This window comes from Pongo abelii, assembly GCF_028885655.2.
Source record: "Pongo abelii isolate AG06213 chromosome 18 unlocalized genomic scaffold, NHGRI_mPonAbe1-v2.0_pri chr18_hap1_hsa16_random_utig4-1074, whole genome shotgun sequence".
NCBI classification, from domain to species: Eukaryota; Metazoa; Chordata; class Mammalia; order Primates; family Hominidae; genus Pongo; species Pongo abelii.
This window is the reverse complement of record NW_026946739.1, coordinates 159,011-173,292: the sequence shown is the minus strand read 5'-3', so window position 1 is coordinate 173,292 and position 14,282 is coordinate 159,011. Positions and strand designations below refer to the sequence as shown.

Here is a 14,282-nt window from a genome sequence, read left to right as displayed (position 1 = left end):
ACAGAAAATATCAACAAGAAACCTTGCAATGATTAGAAGCAGTATGGAAACCCCACAAGGTGGCAGTTAGGCATTGCAGAGGACACCAGCGAGCTTCCACCTCGGTGGGTTTGGGGAATTCCCGCGCTGACTCAGAGGCTCGAAAAGCAGCATCTGCCCCCTTCTGGGCATCAGTGCTCCCTCAAGTACCTGATCTTGGACCTACTTCTTCTAAAAAAGAAAAGGACATTCTCCAGGTAGAGGGAAGGACAAGTGATGGAGGAAGGATGGATTCGGTTACCAGATGGGAGCGTAGCTGTGCCACAGCTGCTAGGAGTTGCAGTTGTACTGGCTGTGCAAGAAACCACCCATCGAGGTCAGGAGTCACTGGAAGAGTTGTTAGGCCGGTATTTCTACATCTCGCCTTTGGCAGCCCTTGCCAAAACGGTGAGGCAGCGGTGTGTTACCTGCCGACAGCATGATGCGAGGCAAGGTCCAGCCGTTCCGCCCGGCATACGAGCTTATGGAGCAGCCCCCTTTGAAGATCTCCAGGTAGACTTCACAGAGATGCCAAAGTGTGGAGGTAACAAGTATTTACTAGTTCTTGGGCGTGCGTACCTACTCTGGGTGGGTGGCGGCCTATCCAACACCAACTGAGAAAGCTCGTGAAGTAACCCGTGTGCTTCTTCGAGATCTGATACCTAGATTTCGACTGCCCTTACGGATCGGCTCAGATAAACGGGCCTGCGTTTTAGGCTCCCTTGGTACAGAAGACGGCAAAGGTATTGGGGATCCCACGGAAACTGCATGGCGCCTCCCGGCCTCAGAGTCCCAGAAAGGTGGAGCAGATGAATCGGACTATCAAAAATAATACTATTGTCTTCCCCGCGAGATATTTAAAACAACACCACAAGGGGCGTCAAACCACCTGCTAAATTTGAGGGAATATTATCCTCTCCCCCACTCCCCCGGCCCCGGATATTAGAGACAATAACACAGGCGTAACGTACACCCACTACTTGATTGGGAATAATATCATCCTCTCCCTTCTCGGATATTAGGAACAATATCACACTGTGCGTGTAGTACTGTCGTGAAATTCAATGGAATGTCATCCTTCGCCTCCCTGGATATGATGAACAATATCACAGGGGATGTACAGCTTCTGAGATATTGGGAGTGATATCATCCTCTCCCCTCTGGAAGTTAGGGACAATATCACAGGGGTAGTGTACACCCTCTGGCATGTTGGCACTAATATCATCCTCCCGCCCACTGGATATTAAAAACCATATCACAAGGGGCGTGTACAGACACTTCGATATTGGTATTAATACCATCCTCTCCCTCTTTGGATATTCGGTGCCGTATTTCAGGTGGGGTATACGCCACCTGCAATATTGGAAGTAATATGATTTTCTCCCCCCGTGGATATCAGAAACGATATCACAGGGGGTGGCGAACAACCCCTGCGATACTTGGAGTGATATCATCGTCTCCCCTCACGATGATTAAGAACAATATCGTAGGGGTGGGGGGTGTACACCCCCTTTCATATTTGATACCATCCTCTTCCCCCCTGGATATTAGGAACAATATCAGGAAGGGACGTAGAGACCCTGCGACCTTTGCTGTCATACAATTGTCTCTCCCCTAGATATTAGGAAAAATGTCACTGGGGATGTGAACAGCCCTGCGATATTGAGAATAGTATCATCCTCTCCCCCCTTGCATATTGGGAACAACATCACAGGTGGGGTGTACTGCCTCTGCGATATTGGGGGTAAAATTTTCCTCTCTTCCCCTGGACATCAGGAAGGGTATCAGAGGGGAAGGGTGTGCATTCCCTGCCATATTCAACGTAACTTCATCCTCTCCCTCCCAGGGTATTCAGAACAATAGGACAGGAGGGGTGTACGCCAACTGCGATATTGAGAGTCGTATCATCCTCTTTCGCTCTGGATCTTAGGAACAATATCACAGGGTTGTGTACACCCCCTGCGATATTGGGAGTACTATCATCCTCTCTCCCTGTGGATATTAGGAAGAGTATCACAGGGCTGTGTAAACCCCCTGCGGTACTGGGAGTAATATCATCCTCTCTCCCTCTGAATAGAGGAAGATTTTCACAGGGGTGTGTACACCCCCTGCAATATTGGGAGTAATGTCATCCTCCCCAAACCTGGATGTTAGCAACGAGATCACAGAGGGGGTGTACACACCCTGCGACATTGGAAGGAATATGATCGTCTCCCCACCTGGATACTGGGAAAGAAAGATATCACAGCGCGGGTATACGTTCCCTACGCTGTTGGCAGTAATCTCATTCTTTTCCTGTCTGGATATGAGGAAGCATATCACAGGGGAGCTGTACAATTACTTCGATATTGGGAGTAATATCATCCTCTATTTTCCTGGATATTGGGCACAAAAACACAAAAGGGTGTACAACCCCTGCGATCTTGGGAGTAATAGCATACTCTCCTTCCCTGGATGTTAGAAAACAGTATCATCAGGGCTCAACACCCCCCGCGATAATGGGAGTCATATTTACTCTTTCACAGGCCATTTGGAACAATACAACAGGGGGTGTTTACAAACAGGGGTGGTGTACACCCCTGTGATATTGGGAGTAACATCATTCTCCCCACCTCCGGATATTAAGAACAATATCCCGGCGGGAGGTGGTACACCCCCAGTGATATTGCGAATAATGTCATCCTCTCCTTCCCTGGATATTAGGAACAATATCACAGGGGGGTGTACACCTTCTGTGATACTGGAAGCAATATCATCCTCTCCCCCGCTGGATATTAGAAAAAAATATCACTCACGGTGTACACCCACTGTGATATTAGGAAGAATATTACAGGGTGTACACCCACTCTGACTTTAAGAGAAATAGCTCCCTCAAATGTCCCAAACAATATCACAGGGTATACAATGATATTTCCCTAGGATATTACAAATACTATCACAGGGTGTACACCCACTGTGATAACACGAGTAATAATACATCCCAAGGATACTACCAAGAATATCACAAGGCTGTACACCCACTATGACATCGGGAGTGATATCTCCCTAGGATACTACGAACACCATCAGAGAATGTACACACATGGTGCGCACGCACGGTGATATTAGGAGTACTATCAACGCAGGACATAGTCAATAAGACCACAGGGAGTACATACCTGATGTACACCCACGGCGATGTTATGAGAACTACCTCCCTAGGATAATACGAATAACATCACAGAGTGGACACACATGGTATACACCCACCGTGGCACTAGGACTAATAACTTTCTGAGATATTACCAGTAGCATCACACAACAGAAACACATGGTGTACACCCACTGTAACCTTAGGTGTAATTTCTCCCTACGATATTACGAGTAACATCTCAGTGCATACACACATGGTGAACACCCACTGTGACATTAAGGGTAATATCCCCCTAGGATATTACCAATAACATCACCGGGTGTCCACCCATGGTGTACATGCTCTGTGATGTTAGGGATAATAACTCCCTAGGATATTATGAATAATACCGCAGGGTGTACAGAAACTCTGATATTAGAGGTAATATCTCTCTAGGATATTATGAATAATATCACAGGGTGTACCCCCACTGTGATACTGGGAGCAATATCTCTCTAGGATACTACGAATCATATCAGAATGTACACCCACTGTGATCATAGGAGAAATATCTCTCTGTGATATTACGAATTAGATCACAGAGTGTACACACATGGTGTACATCCACTTTGATATTAGGAGTAATCTCTTCCTAGGACATTACAAATAACATCACAGAGTGTACACCCACTGTAATATTAGGAATCGTATCTCCCTAGGTGATTACAAGTAATATCACAGGGTGTACACCCACTGTGATATTAGGAGTAATATCTTCCTAGGGTATTATGAAGAATTTCACAGTCTCTCCACACATAATGTACACTCACTGTGATATTAGGAGTAACATCTACCTAGTAGATAACAAATAACATCGCAGGGTGGACCCCCACTTTGATATTAGCTGTAATATTCCTCTAAGTTGTTACAAATAAGATCACAGGGTGTAGAAACATGGTGTACACTCACTGTGATACCAGGAGTCGTATCTCTGTAATATATTATGAATAATATCACAGGTTGTACACCCACTGTATTATTAGGAGTCATATCTCTGTAGGACATTACAATTAATATCACACGGTGTACAGCCACCCTGATATTAGGAGCAATATCTTTCTAGGATATTACAGATAATATCACAGGGTGTACGCCCACTCTGCTGTCAGGAGCAATATCTCCCTAGGATATCAAAAATCCTATCACGGGGTGTCCAATCTCTGCCTTCCAGGTTCGAAGGGATTCTCCTGCTTCAGCCTCCCGAGTAGCTAGGTTTACGCGCCACCACACCCGGCTAATTTTTTTTTATTTTCACTGGAGACGGGGTTTCACCACGTGGGCCAGGCTGTTCTGGAAGTCCTGACCTCAGGTGATCCATCAGCCTCGGCCGCCCAAAGTGCTGGGATTACAGGTGTGAGGCATGGTGCTGAGCCAAGAGTTATATATTCAATTCATTTGGAAACACAGCTCCCATATTTGAGTGTGCGTGTACTTTTATGAAGAAATGATGTCAGAAAACCTAAGGATGATAATAACTATGAAAAGTAACAGGCACGTGAAAAGGTCCTCCGATTGAGAACTATAAGCTTTGATTTCGGTTTTAGATAATGGGGTCCTAGCTCTTGTGTCGTCCTTTTACATATTCTACATCACAGGAACTTGCAGCACGGTGTCAGAATAAAATAGAGTGTATTTCACGGCTTCTTAATTTCTTTCAATTAGATGAGATCTTTTTCTTAAAGAGAGAAGGACATTTTCATTGCATTGTATTTTTTCTGAAAAGAGTAGGCCGTATTTTACTGAGATCACGGATTTGTTATATATGACGTTTTGGTCTTCTAATATTCTTCAGTGGATTTTCTCTAAAGTGGTATGTACAGAAAGACTTGTATAGCAAAAAAGTAAACCACGTAATAATTCTGAGATTTTTGGAATTGTCACAGCTGAGAAACATTGCTGGCGGTGTATGGTCCCCAAGTGTGAAAGTGTTCCTTGTGAATTGCTTGCATCCAGCATTAAGGGCTGGTTTTTCTCTTTTATTTTTCCAATCCTCTTTCCTTCTCAAGGTGTCCAAGACACACAGAGCCACGGAATCTCACAGGTGTCTGAGAATTCCTCCTCCTGGGACTCTCAGAGGATCCAGAACTGCAGCCCGTCCTCGCTTTGCTCTCCCTGTCCCTGTCCACGTATCTGGTCACGGTGCTGAGGAACCTGCTCAGCATCCTGGCTGTCAGCTCTGACTCCCCCCTCCACACCCCCATGTACTTCTTCCTCTCCAACCTGTGCTGGGCTGACATGGGTTTCACCTCGGCCACGGTTCCCAAGATGATTGTGGACATGCAGTCACATAGCAGAGTCATCTCTCATGCGGGCTGCCTGACACAGATGTCTTTCTTGGTCCTTTTTGCATGTATAGAAGACATGCTTCTGCCTGTGATGGCCTATGACTGCTTTGTAGCCATCTGTCGCCCTCTGCACTACCCAGTCATCGTGAATCCTCACCTCTGTGTCTTCTTCGTTTTGGTGTCCTTTTTCCTTAGCCTGTTGGATTGCCAGCTGCCCAGTTGGATTGTGTTACAATTCACCATCATCAAGAATGTGGAAATCTCTCATTTTGTCTGTGACCCCTCTCAACTTCTCAAACTTGCCTGTTCTGACAGCGTCATCGATAGCATATTCATAGATTTCGGTAGTACTATGTTGGGTTTTCTTGTCGTTTCAGGGATCCTTTTGTCTTACTATAAAATTGTCCCCTCCATTCTAAGGATTTCATCGTCAGATGGGAAGTAGGAAGCCTTCTCCACCTGTGGCTCTCACCTAGCAGTTGTTTGCTGATTTGACGGAACAGGCATTGGCATGTACCTGACTTCAGCTGTGTCACCACCCCCCAGGAATGGTGTGGTGGCATCAGTGATGTACGCTGTGCTCACCCCCATGCTGAACCTTTTCATCTACAGCCTGAGAAACAGGGACATACAAAGTGCCCTGCGGAGGCTGCGCAGCAGAACAGTCGAATCTCATGATCTGTTCCATCCTTTTTCTTGTGTGGGTGAGAAAGGGCAACCACATTCAATCTCTACATCTGCAAATCCTGCCCCTTAGTCACATTATTTTTGTGGCTTGATGGCTTTTATTCCTTTCCGCATTTCCTTTGTGAATATTGCTTTCTTCGTTATGCCTTTAACTGGAATGGGTGAGTATTCTGGGATCCTTTGTTTAGCAGAAACCTCATGACAGAATCCTCTATACCTAGGCGGCCCCTTTTAGTTTCTGAGCAATAACCCGGTCATCCAGGTGGAATCACCACCATCTTTTTATATACACGAAGTCCTCACTTCCTTTTGGAATTCCCTGAAAACTGACTTTATGGAAACAATGTACAGGAGGTCCTCCAACACCATTGGTTATTCAAAGTTGTGTAGTTATACTGTTGATGAAAAATAAGTGGTTTCACTATACATAATTTTGCTTCGAGGTGAAGTTTCCAAGAGACTTTCAAAGATGTTAAGTGAGGACATACTGTACATCAAATTCATATCCTCTTCCACAGTTTATGTGGAATTTCTTCATAAACTGCTTCTAGAGAATCTATTTAGGCAGGTTATGTGTAGAGATAAATGTCGCCGTTCCTCAATCTTGGCTTTGAGTCAAATCACCTGGGGAGCTAACACATGATGAGGCCTGGGTCTCAACACCTAAGATTCGGATTTCCTTGCACCTGTGTGAGTACGCGGATTTTTGTTTTTTTTTCTTTTAAAGCACCAGAGGTGGTTCCAATGACGAAGTTTTTAGAGGCATCAAGCTCCAATGAGTAAGAACAGAAATTAATTATAATTTCTTCAAATATTATCTTCAAATGCATTGTCCATCAACACCACACAAATGTTTATTATGCTGTTTTTTCTTACCATTTCGCATTTTCGCATTTTCTATTTCTTTCTTTTCGTTTTTTTTTTTTTTTTTTTTTTTTTTTTGAGTCAGAGTTTCACCCTTGTTGCCCAGGCTGGAGTTCAATGGCACGGTCTGGCTCACTGCAACCTCTGCCTCCCGTATTCAAGCAATTCTCCTGCCTCAGCCTTCCAAGTAGCTGGGATTACAGGCATGCGCTACCATGCCTGGCTAATTTTTTTTTTTTTTTTTGTATTGTTAGTAGAGACAGTGTTTCTCCATTTTGGTCAGGCTGGTCTTGAACTCCCCACCACAGGTGATCCACCCGCTTCCGCCTCCCAAAGTGCTGGGATTACAGGCATGAGCGACTGCGCCCAGCCACCGCTTAGCATTTACATTTCACATTTGTTGAAGTTATAGATGTATACACACATTGATTGCTGCTTTGTTATACACTTGCGTATACATAAGATGGGAAATAGAAAAGAATAAAATGGGCACAGTATCCCTGAAGTTTCACATTCCTGCTATTTTAAAAATATTTGCTCTTAGAAATTTGTTTCAATTAAGAAACTGTGGCATACACACCCAATGAAGTATTATTCGGCCTAAAAAGGAAGAAAATCCTCTCCGCTGCGGACAAAATGGGTGAGATTGCAGGTCTGTATATTAAATGAAATAAGCCAGGCAGAGGATGACAAATATTTCGTGTCCTCACTTCTATGTAGGAAGAAAAAAGGAAACCTTGGCCAGATGTGGTGGCTCAAGCCTGTAATCCCAGCGCTGTGGGAGGCCGAGTCGCACGGATCACTTCAGTCCAGGAATTTGAGACCAGCCTGGCCAACATGGTGAAACCCCGTCTCTATAGAAAACAGAAACGATTTGCCAGGCGTGGTGATGGGTGTCTGTAGTCTCAGCTACTCGGAGGACTGAGGCCCAAGAAGCGCTTGAACTCGGGAGGCGGAGGTTGCAGTGAGCCCGGACTGTGCCTGTGTACTCCAACCTGGGCAACAGAAAGAGACTCCATCCCACACACACCTACACACAAAAGGAATCTCAGGAAGGTGGAAAGTATAAAGGTGGTTAGCAGATGCTAGGAAGAAAAGCGGTGGGATGGGGAATGAAGACAAGTGGATAATTGGGTCCCAAAATACAGAAAGATGGAATGAGTGAGTTCTAGTGTTTGATAGTACAGTATGAACATTTTAGTTCACAAGAATTGCTTGCATATTTCCAGATGCTTTGGTAAGAAGCTTCCTAACTTTCTCATTATGCTGGTTTTTAAGCTCTTCTCTTTCTGCTCTTGATATCATGCTGGTTTTTTGTTTTTTGTTTTTTGTTTTGAGATGGAATTTCGCTCTTGTTGCCCAGGCTGGAGTGTCATGGTGCAATCTTGGCTCACCGCAACCTCTGCCTCCTGCGTTCAAGCGATTCTCCTGCCTCCAACTCCCGAGTAGCTGGGATTACAGGCATGCGCCAGCTGCCCAGCTAATGTTGTATTTCTGGTAGAGATGGGGGTTTCTCGCTGTCGCTCAGGCTGGTCTTCAACTCCTGACCTCCGGTGATCCGCCCGCCTCGGCCTCCCAAACTGCTGGGATTACAGGCGTGAGCGACCGCGCCCAGCCCATGCTGTATCCTTATCTGTTGTCGGTTGTTGTTCGTTTGTTTTTGAGCCCAGAAATAACTTCTCACCTATAGGTTCAAATGATTTTTAACATGAGTACTAAGAAAGCTCATTGCTGGAAAAGCAGCCTTTTCAAGAAATGGTGTCGGAGAAACTTGATTTCCACATGCAGAAGAATGAAGGTGGACCCCGTGTCACACCAGGTGCAAAAATTAACACAAACTGGATCAAAGACCTAACCCCAAGGGCTAAAAGTATCATATGCCTAAAAGAAATCATTGGCCACACTTTCATGACATCAGATTGGGCAATGCTCTCTGGGATATGACACCAAAAGCATAGGCAACAAAAGAAAATTAGATTCCTTGGATTACATCTAAATGACAGACACTTTTGTGCAGCGAAAAACACTGTGAACTGAGTGAAAAGATAACCCGTGGATTAGGAAAAATATTTGCAAATCATATATCTCAAAAGAGGCTGATATCCATCATATATAAAGAACAGCTAGAACTAAACAACAAGAAACCCAAAGCATTCCATCAACAATGGTCAGAAGACTCGAGTAGACGTGTCCCTAAAGAAGATATAGCAATGGCCAATAAGCATCTAAAATGATGTTCAAAATCACTAACCATAGGGAAGCGCAAATCAAACAAAGAATGAGATACCACACATTAGGATGGATACGATCAACAAACAAGCATTGGTGAGACTAGAAGGAAATAGGAATGCTCCAATACGATCGGAGGGAATGTAAAACCGTGAAGGAACGGGGAAAGTAGTATGGCGTGCACTGGAAAAATTAGAAACAGTATGCTCAGATGTTCCCGCAGTTGCATTTGTGGGTACCTACCAAAAAGAACTAGAAGCCAGGAGTGGAAGACAGATTTGTACACACACGCTCATAGCAGCATTATTCGCAACAGCCAAAATGTGGAAGCAACCCAAGGGTTCGTGGACAGATGAATGAAAAAGCGCACTGCAGTTCCTTCATACAATGGAAGACTCTCCAGCCTTAAAAAGGCAGGCACTTTTGGCCGGTGCGGCGGCTCACGCCTGTAATCGCAACATCTTGGAAGAACGAGGTGGGCGGATCACCTGAGGTCAGGAATTCAAGACAAGCCTGGCCATCTTGGTGAAACCCTGTCTCTAGTGAAAATGCAAAAAATGAGACGAGCGTGGTGGCGTGTGCCTATAGTCCCAGCTACTCGGGAGGCTGAGGCACAAGAATCGCTGGAACCCGGGAGGCGGAGGTTGCACTGAGCCCAGATTGTGCCGCAGCACTCCAGCCTGGGCGACAGAGTGAGACTGCATGGAAACGCAAAACAAAACAAAGTCAAACAAACAAACAAAAAAAAGGACAGGCACTTCTGACTCAGACCGCAGCATGGATGAACCTCGAAGACATTATCGTCAGTGAAATAAATCAATCCCAAAAGGATAAACACGCCCAGGCTCAGTGGCTCGCACCTGTGACCCCAGCACTTTGGGAGGCTGAGCCAGGTGGATCACTTAAGGTCAGGAGTTCGAGACCAGCCTGGTCAATATGGTGAAAGCTCGTCTCTATTAAAAATACAAAAATTAGCTGGGCGTGGTGGCGGACGCCTGTAATCCCAGCTACTCGTGAGACTGAGACACAAGAATCGCTTGAACCCACGATGTGGAGGTTGCAGTGAGCCGAGATCACACCACCGCACTCCAGCCTGAACGACAGAGAAAGACTCTGTCTCCAAACCAAAAAAATTAAACACGGTATGATTCCACTTTTCTATCAAGTGTCTGGAGTCGTTAAACTCATAGAGTTGCAAACTAGAAAGGTGGCCCCCAGGGGTGGGCGAGAGAGAGGAGTGGAGAGCTTGCTAAATGGGTGCAATTTCCATTTTGAAAGATAAAACTGTTCCGGAGACGGTGGCGGTGATGGCTGCTGAACAATGTGAACGTAATTAATGTCATTAAACTGTAAACTGAAAAAGAGTGGAAATTGTAAATGTTTATACTGGCCATTCTATATGAACTAATATATATTCACAATTTTTAATATTTATACGTGGTATATTTGCCCATAATTAAAGATGAAAATTAAAGCAGTTGGATCTTTCAAAAGAAAAGAAAGAAGCGAAGAATACACACCAGCTTTCTCCTGATGAGAGGAAGAGCCCCAAAGCGTCTATGGACACTCACTGTTCTCCTATCCTTCTTGAATTATTGTGAGGAAATCCTTAGAGGCTGGGGAACTTGGGCGACTCTGGCTAATGAGGAGCTCTGTGCCTTGAGCTCCCCAGACCACAGAATAGTAAATAGTCTGTGCCTCCAGCCCTGCAGTGTGAGGTTCCAGTCCTGTGGGTTCCACACCTGTCACCTGTATCAGGAGGCTCATGTCTCACCCTGTCTTCTTGCCAGCCTCGAGGACGGAGTCTGAGCCTCCACCGTGCTACACACAGGGAGGACACTGGACCTGTTCTCCGCGGTCATGGCCCAGCAGAGGGGAAGGGCAGTTCAGTGAGTGTAGGCAAAAGAAAGAGAGATCAGACTGTTCCTGTGTCTATGTAGAAAGGAAAGACATAAGAGACTTCATTTTGAAAAAGACCTGTATTTTCAACAATTGCTTTCCTGAGATGTTTTTAATGTGTAGCTTTGCCCCAGCCACTTTGACCCAACCTGAAGCTCACAAAAACATGTGTTGTATGAAATCAAGGTTTAAGGGATCTAGGGCTGTGCAGGACGTGCCTTGTTAACAAGATGTTTCCATGAAGTATACTTGGTAGAAATCATCGCCATTCTCTAGTCTCAATAAACCAGGGGCACAATACACTGTGGAAAGCCGCAGGGACCTCTGCCCTTGAAAGCGGCGTGTTGTCCAAGGATTCTCCCCATGTGATAGTCTGAAATGTGGCCTCGTGGGATGAGAAAGACCTGACCGTCCCCGAGCCCTACACCCGTAAAGGGTCTGTGCTGAGGTGGATTAGTCAAAGAGGAAAGCCTCTTGCAGTTGAGAGAGAGGAAGGCCACTGTCTCCTGCCTGCCCCTGGGAACTGAATGTCTCGGTATAAAACCCGATCGTACATTTGTTCAATTCTGAGATGGGGGAAAAACCGCCCTATGGTGGGAGGCGAGACACGTTTGCAGCAATGCTGCCTTGTTATTCTTTACTCCACTGAGATGTTTGGGTGGAGAGAAACATAAATCTGGCTTACGTGCATCTCCAGTCACGGTAGCTTCCCTGGAACTTCCTTATGACATAGATTCTGTTGCTCACCTGTTCGTTGCTGACCTTCTCCTTCTTATCACCCTGCCCTCCTACTACATTTTTTTTTTTTGCTAAAATAATAAAACTAATAATCAATAAAAACTGAGGGAGCTCAGAGGCCGGTGCCTCTGCAGATCCTTGGTATGCTGAGCGCCGCTCCCCTGGGCTCACTGTTGTTTCTCTCTACTTTGTCCCTGTGTCTTATTTCTTTCCTCAGTCTCTCATCCCACCCGACTAGAAATACCCACAGGTGTGGAGGGGCAGGCCACCCCTTCAAGTGAGTGCTGAGGGACGGTCCGGAGCCTTGGTTTCCTTCCTCCTCCTCAGCACAAACAGGAGAGTGCGGTGGGCAGATGGGAGGAGACCAATATGCAAACTGTGCGCTCAGCAGACTGTGGAGTTTCTGTTCTTGGTTGTGATGGGGGTCTCAGACATCTTATTCAAAATTTTGCTTTCCTCCCCCACTGGTTGTCCTTTTCATAGACATCTCACCCATGATAGCAGGGAATCAGTCCCTCTAAACTATTCCCTAAGAACGACAAAAAGATTATGAAGGTGATGATGAGGACAAAGAGGATGACGACAGACACCATGGCATCATGAACCGTTATTGAGGGCTTCCTGAAGGCCAGGCTCTGAGCTCTATGCTCTATGCAGTTTGTTTCATCTCATCTGCGTAGTCTCCACTTTATTAGTGCACATTTCATGATGATTTTACAGACTAGAAAAGGATCAACGCCTTTTCATAGAACTCGTACTAGATCATGAAGTCAAAAAGGGCGAGGTCCAATTTGAACCGGGCAGTCTAAGTCCAGACACATGGCATTTGGCCAGTCCTCTCCCTGCAACCAACCTGCCCTCTCAAATCCTTGTCACTCAGGTGGGTGCCCCTGCTCACTGTGCCCTTCCCTTTGGGGGCTCCTTGTAAGACCACAGCTAGACCAGTGGGTGCCACAATCACTGTGTCAAGTATAGAAAGGGCAGCTGAGATCACATCAAGGATTCCAGAAAGAATGGGCACAGGATCATTCGGGATGCATCTCTCCCTTTCCCCTGTTCCTGGCTTTCCTTACAGCTCTCGACTTCCTCAAAGGAGTCATCAATTCGGAGTTTGGCTTCCATTCCTATTGAGGAAGCTGGAAAGCGTTTCAAAAATGCTCCTCCGATGTGCCTGTGGTTAAGAACTCTGAGCTCTGCTGAAAACTTTTGGAAGCGGGGTGCGGTGGCTCACGCCTGTAATCCCAGCCCTTTGGGAGGCTGAGGCAGGTGAATCACAAGGTCAGGGGTTCAAGACCAGCCTGGCCAACATGGTGAAACCCCGTCTCTATTCAAAATAGAAAAAAATTAGCCGGGTGTAGTGGCGGGCGCCTGTCATCTCAGCTACTCGGCAGGTTGAGACAGGAGAATAGCTTGAACCCGGGATGCAGAGGTTGCAGTGAGCCGAGATCACTCCACCGCACTCCAGCCTGGGCAACAGAATGAGACTCTGTCTCAAAACAACGAAAACAAAACCAAAACCCAAAAAACCCACAATTTTTGGGAGTTAGAAGACCAGGAAGTATAGTACCCGGGACTTAGAGTCTGGCCATGAATTTTGAATACCGCCCTTTCTACTTCTCTGTGTGGCAAGGGGTGAGATGTCCGTCCTCTGAGACTCAGCACTCTCATCTGACTTGATTTCCAGTTGATCCAATGGAAGTGAGCGATGATTAAGCCGATCGTGGGTGCCCGCTGCGTGATCTCTAGCTGACGGATGCATAAAGTAAAGGCAAAGTGGATTTTAGATACATTCCTTAAGATTTTCAGCTTCAACTCCACACAATTCAACGTAAATATCCCCTGACCTGAAGTTCTGGTTTCCCTGCATTCCAGACAGGACATTTTGTTTCGTCCTTCTCTCAGTAAGTACTGAGTACTGTGAGAGGAACAAGTGAGTCTCTTTGGTTTCTGATTCCCCAGAGCCGATATCTTGCTTGGCACATAGGAGGCAGCAAAAGCAAACATCTATGTTGATGATTGAACTGACACTTCCTTGCTTCACCAAAATTGGCTGTCATCAGCGTGACTTTGACTTACTTCTTTTTGTTTTTTGTTTTTTGAGACGGAGTTTTGCTCTCGTTGCCCAGGCTGGCGGGCAGGGGTGTGATCTCGGCTCACTGTAGTCTCTGCCTCCCAGGTTCAAGCCATTCTCCTGCCTCAGCCTCCCGAGTAGCTGGGACTACAGGCGCGTGCCGCCATACCGGGAGAAGTTTTTGTACTTTTAGCAGAGGCGGGGTTTCACCATGTTGGCCAGGATGGTCTTGATCTCCTGACCCCGTGATCCGCCCTCCTCGGCCTCCCAAAGTGCTGGGATTACAGGCGTGAGCCACCGCATCCAGCCAACTTTCTGA

At 46.0% G+C, this 14,282-nt stretch overlaps 1 pseudogene; it reads left to right on the top strand.

The window, feature by feature from the left end:
* The first annotated feature begins 457 nt into the window (after positions 1-457).
* LOC129053938 (olfactory receptor 7E24-like) lies at positions 458-7,033 on the top strand (annotated as a pseudogene).
* Positions 7,034-14,282: the final 7,249 nt, after the last annotated feature.